The sequence below is a fragment of the Leopardus geoffroyi genome, chromosome A1 (genome assembly GCF_018350155.1).
Source record: "Leopardus geoffroyi isolate Oge1 chromosome A1, O.geoffroyi_Oge1_pat1.0, whole genome shotgun sequence".
Taxonomy (NCBI): Eukaryota; Metazoa; Chordata; class Mammalia; order Carnivora; family Felidae; genus Leopardus; species Leopardus geoffroyi.
The window spans coordinates 41,446,703-41,452,479 of NC_059326.1; the positions used below are offsets into that span (position 1 = coordinate 41,446,703).

The 5,777-nt window shown below is 34.4% G+C and overlaps 1 long non-coding RNA gene across 1 annotated transcript; it reads right to left on the reverse strand.

Moving 5' to 3' along the window:
- Nucleotides 1–607: 607 nt before the first annotated feature.
- On the reverse strand, nucleotides 608–3,770 carry LOC123580531. The gene is made up of 3 exons (XR_006703413.1): nucleotides 3,674–3,770; nucleotides 2,160–2,256; nucleotides 608–887 (listed from the first exon to the last, which is right to left on the reverse strand). It is a non-coding gene; the product is annotated as an uncharacterized LOC123580531 (long non-coding RNA).
- Between the last annotated feature and the right edge of the window lie 2,007 nt (nucleotides 3,771–5,777).

Sequence of the window (5,777 nt, forward strand, 5' to 3'; positions counted from 1 at the left end):
TTATTTAATCTCTTCAAGTTCCATGGATTTCTGAAAATTTGAGTAAGATAACATTTTCAGGTCTATTAGAATGTAATAAGACTTGATTGTCTCTTATATGAGAAGTTAAAAAAAAATAATCTTGGGGCCTGTGCTTTTCATTAGATTGCAGAAATTTTCTTTTGAAAAACCCAAGTTTTGTGACAGAGATGAGATTAATGTCATAAGCACTAAAAGCACACAGACTCCAAAGTGTTTAAATCCGGGTCTGTCAGTGGACAGACCTTATAAACTCTGTGTCAGTGGAAAGTTGTTCTAACACCAATGAACTTCAATTTCTTCACCTGTGAAATAGAGATAAAAGCATCTTTCTTATATGGTTATTGTGAGGAATGTTTTGGGCTTTTTTTTAAATGTGTGTAAATCATCTGTACTTATTAAACCATGACCAGTATTATTATTCAATTAAAACAAAACAGCTTTCTTCTATCCTTACTATTGCTAAGAGAACCAATGTAATTCTATTATTCTCTTATGATATAATGAGAAAGAATGCAGTATTTCTGATTACAAATATCTACAGAGGCAAGCAATATAAATCGGGTGAATCTGAAGTGCAAAGTGATATAAACAGAGATGAAGAATGTGTAAACTGGAAAGTGTATGCCCATTGAGAATCTTTTCCAATTGAAAAAGTTTTAAATGCTACTTTGACCAAACAAATGAAATCTGTAGGATTAATCTGGCCCATTGTTCCCATTGTAAGTGGCTTAACATGTTGCATAAGGGAGTTGGAGTGTAAAACAAATAACATTGTCCTCTATAGCATTTTATTTTCTTTTTTGGCCCATGGAAAATGTTTCCATGTGTTAGAACTTATATTGTATATTCTTCAAAGATGTGTGGCCCTAGAGGTTGTAAAATAATTTCAGAAATCACATATATAGTGATTCTAAATCCACATAATAACTTTTAGAATAACTGTTGTTGGTAGGTGACTTATACCATTTTTTTTTCTGCAGTGGGAATTAAAAACAAAACAAACATATGAGAAATCCATATACTAGTAACTTCAAAGAATTATTTGTAAGGTTCTTTGAGGTCAACCCTAATTCAAGGAAAAAGCGTGGAAAGCAGCAGAAAGACATGCCTGTCCTGTGATGAGGACACATCATGCTCCATATACTACTCAAATATCAAAAGTAGGTTATCTATTAAAATACAATTTTTGATGTTGCCTTTATTATAGGAAAATGAGTTTGTTCCTAGTGTTTTCTTAAACTGATCCATTTCTAATTTGATCAACTCCCAGGTAACTTTTCCTTCTACTGGATAAACCTGGAAGTTTTTTAATCTTCAATCAGTCTTTTGTTTTATACAGTGGGTAAGTTGACAGCTGTGGGGGGAGATCTCCCAACTCAAAAACTAGCCCCTCAGTGTGGCCCAGGAGCTCTTCCATAGTTTCTTTGCCATTATATCCAAAACCCTTTTCAAAACCTCTCTGCTCTCATCAAATCTCCAAACCCATTGCTCTACTCTGACTTAAGATTTTCACCTTCTACTTCACAATGAAAAAAGAAGTACTAAGAATAGTCAATTCCATTCACCCTTAATTAGGAGAATCCATGGAGCTCCTTCTTCCCACCTGACGTACCCTCCAACTCACCTCATGACATAAACAACCCAACAAAAACAACTAACGATAAAAAAGGGCTCTGGTTTCTAAATAAACTGGTCATATTTGCAAACTGTGTAAGATGCCTCTTATTAGACATTACCCTTGTCCTATCTGTCCCTTGCAATTGACAAGTAATTCATTTTGCTTCTCTAATATCTTCTGTGCTTCTCTCAATCATGGTGCTTCATAAATGCTTGACTGAAATGATTACTATTCAAGTATAAACACCAGAAATACTTAGATACATTTTGAAGGATGAAAATTTACAAGAATCTTTCGTCATAATTCTCTGAAAGTGACTTGAAAAAGAATATTCTGAAGTTTAAATCTAAACTGGGTAGCTTAGAATTAAAACATCGAATGTCCCCTTAGACATAAAGGAGATGCAATACTACCCAATTGTAGAAAAGACTGTACTAAAGATGAAAAAAAATTGAATTAGGTTGTCTGTCTTTGTCCAGTTGAGTTACTTTTTATTTATTTATTTTTTTACTTTACTTACTCTTTCTCAATTACATGGGGAGAATTACTCTTTCTTCAATTACGAGTAACAGAAGCTCCACTTCCACAAATTCCTTCTGAATTCTGCCATTTTTGCTCTGGGTAACAATCAGAAAAACAAACAAACAAACAAACAAACAAACAAACAAAACACTAGGCAGTTTTCACAACAGGAACATTATTATTCAAGACTTACTTAAAGGGTGGCAAGGGGGTGAGAGAGGAACCAGAGGAAAGAAATAAGATAAGGAAAAATGGAAAAGGAAATTAAAAGGAAGTAGAGGAAATAAGGGAACATAGAAATGCTAGAATAATGGAAGTAGAGTCAGCCTGGAAGTTGGGGAAAGGAGAGATTTACACCTAAATTTATTTACAGACAGATCATGTGTCCTTGAGGAGTGGCAGCAGATGCCGTTTCCCTTTTTCATTCTAGAAGCCTCCACTCTGTTCCATTTAGTGTGGTCACTGACAAATTATATTTACTTACCAACTAAGTAATCCAGCAGCATAAGTAGAGGTCTTCCCTCACTGAATTGCCTTAAGGTATGAATTAAAATGTAAACCTGTGAAGTATCAATAAAGATGACATAAAACTTTTTGTTCCCAAAGATAGAAAGCAAAAAGAGCATGGCCTTAGGGTAATATACTATGCCTAAAGGCTAACCGAGTCTCCTGCCACACATTATATTGGAGTGTTATTACATTTTGTCTATTAAAGGCATAGTGCCCTTGGGATTTTACAGGGTTTTGAACATAAATCCTTCTGCAGCTCGAATTTAGTTGATGCAGAAGTATATACCATGGCTCTAATGCTCATGAGTGGGACAAAATACCAAATCATATCTTGAGATGCCTAATGTGAGTGTCAAATTACCAGCCTCCACCAAGCAAAAGGGAATGCTAATTAAAAGGGTAGGACATGTTCCAGTTGTTCTAATCAAAGAGAGCTTAATCCTTCCATAAGCTGGCTGGCTTTGTTGGAGGAAATTCTGAACAACCTTGTTACTTTTGATAACTGTAAGCCACTGACTCATGGCCCCTTGACAGCTAGCTGAGCATGTAATAACATTTCTCTGTATTTGGGGACTGGCTTAGCTGGCTTTATAATAGATTATTGTGGATGTTAAAGTGAAATGTTAGTCTTTCTTTAAAGCTCTGTATTCCCCAGTAATTAAGGTTATAAAAAGGGCACTGAGCACAATATAGTTTCAAGGTCGCCAAACACAGATATAACAGCCTTCAGTTTGTGTAAATAAGGTATTAACCATAGGTTTATTCTGCAATTGTGTCATGAAAAATAGGTTTTTCAAGAGCAGTTTGATGGGAAAGTATTTTGAGGTGAATTTAAAAATGCTTTTTTTCTCTTTTAGTTCCAAAGAAATTAATGAATAGAAGGGAAAGCAAGTGACATTACAGAAAGGCAAGAAACAGAAAAAGAAAAAAAATATATACATATATATATATATATAATTTTAAAAGTTGAAAGCTATCAGTTAAAGAGAAAAAAACAGATACCTGAGCAGAGTTTCATCCCAAAGCATTTGAGGTTATGGGTATAACAAGAACCTTTGAGAAATCACCACCTTTGGCATGAAATGTCTACAGAGACCACACAAACAAGGATTTCACTTTCACTTTCAAGGCAGTGACAGTTATTGCCTATTTGTGTTTCCAATTCATTGTAAATGGAAAAAGTTAAAGAAAAAGTTCACCCAAGAGAGCCATTTAACCACTTATTTCAAAGGAAGAAATTGATATAGTTTCACTTAACTTTACAGTTTTGATACTTACCATTTGAATCAGATCCTTATGTTCATCATGAAAATAAAGAGAAACGTTGTTACATCGTGTGTTTCATAGGAAATACTTCTTTGTGGTGTTCAATTGCCATATAATTTGAGATGAAAAAAAAAAGAAAGATTTTCTATTTAAGTACTGTAAAGGTAAAACAACTTCCTATAGAGCAAAAAAGTCACACTAATGGTGTAGATTACTATTGCAGAAGGGTCCTCGAGTTGGGAAAGCATAATTTATAGTGTCAGTAAGGCAATCATATTTTCATTCTACCAGATAAGATCAGGGCAGGTACTCCCCAAGGAGCGAGCCTCTTTGCTTCAATTTTAAACTGATGAAAGGGAGGATGTGCAATGCTTTATAGTGCAGACAAAAATGTCACATCAGTAATTGCTATGCAGGTGCGTAAGTACATGCCAAATAAAACCATAAATTATATTTCTCATGCATTAGGCGTTAATTGTGTCAGTAGTTAAAAGAACAATTACCACATAATATGTACCTTTTTAAAAGATAGAAATACTCAGGAAAATCATTCGGATAACCTTTTGTGAAGAATTAAGACTTCCTTTGAAGGTATTTTACATTTTTGTGCCTATCTTCTAAGCAGAAATCTTTATTTTAGTCAAATTCCTGCCATCAAATGCCATATATAATATATTGAAGGCTTCCAAAATGTATCAAATAAAACTATAATTAGGGATATAATGAATTCATTTGAAGTTACATGGTAGAATAAAATGAAGCTTGCATAATTTTCAGGAAATTAAAGCCATCGTAGACATCACCAGCCCCTTTCTCTCTCTCCACACAAATTTACTCAGTTCCTCCTTTAGAAGAGACAAGAATTTTAATAGCTGTGTACCTCACACCTGTAAACCTGGTAACCTTGTTTGGGTTGCTCCTCCCATCTGCTCTTTCCTAAGCATAATTTCTGTCCCACATTCACCCAGTCTTTGCCAACCAGAGCCTTTTTCTGGTATTGTTCAAACACAACTTAGGGAGAAAAAGTGTCTTGTTCCTCTCTGGCCATAAGGCAATAAGGATACAAGCACTGGGCTGATAATGCTGAGGTTCAAGTATTGCTGAGAAATGAATGCACAGAGGAAAGCAAAGACAAGAGCAAACAATGGGAAACTGATGGTATTAAAGTTTCCAACATCCTTAAGGGCATATGTACCACTGACTTTTCTGGAGTTGAGTTTGGTGCACTAATTACCAACTCCTTTTGGTTTATGATACTTTGGGTTTTTTATACCCATAAACAAAGGAAGTGTGGGAAACACATCTGTGTTCCCATTGGACTTTATTGTTGTTGTTAAGCTATTTTATATTAATTGCCTAAGATGCCTAGAACTTGCATTTGAATATGACTTAACCATTTCCCAGATAGATCTCAGTCAAGTGTCTAAACCTCTCTGTGATTCAGTCCCCTTATATTAAATTAGGTAATAAGTATACCTGACTCATGGGAATGTTATGAAGAGAAATGAGTTAATATATGTAAAGAACTTAGACCAGCAGCTGGCACAAGATAATTACAACAATAATAAAATAATATTAGGTTTTATCAAGGCCACTTAAATTGATTATGACTTTTAATCATAACAAAAATCCATATCAGTTGCTTTCAGTGTTCTCATTTCACAGATAAGAGCACTTTGAATCTGAACTTTCTTTGAATCTGATTATTGTGTTCTTTCCCTCTTATGAGGCTACCTCTCATAATGTTAATATGAAACTCATTTCATTATATTATTGTTTATTATATAAAAGTCCATTTCTTCTGCTAGATGATAAATCTTGTGAGGATGGTAACTATACT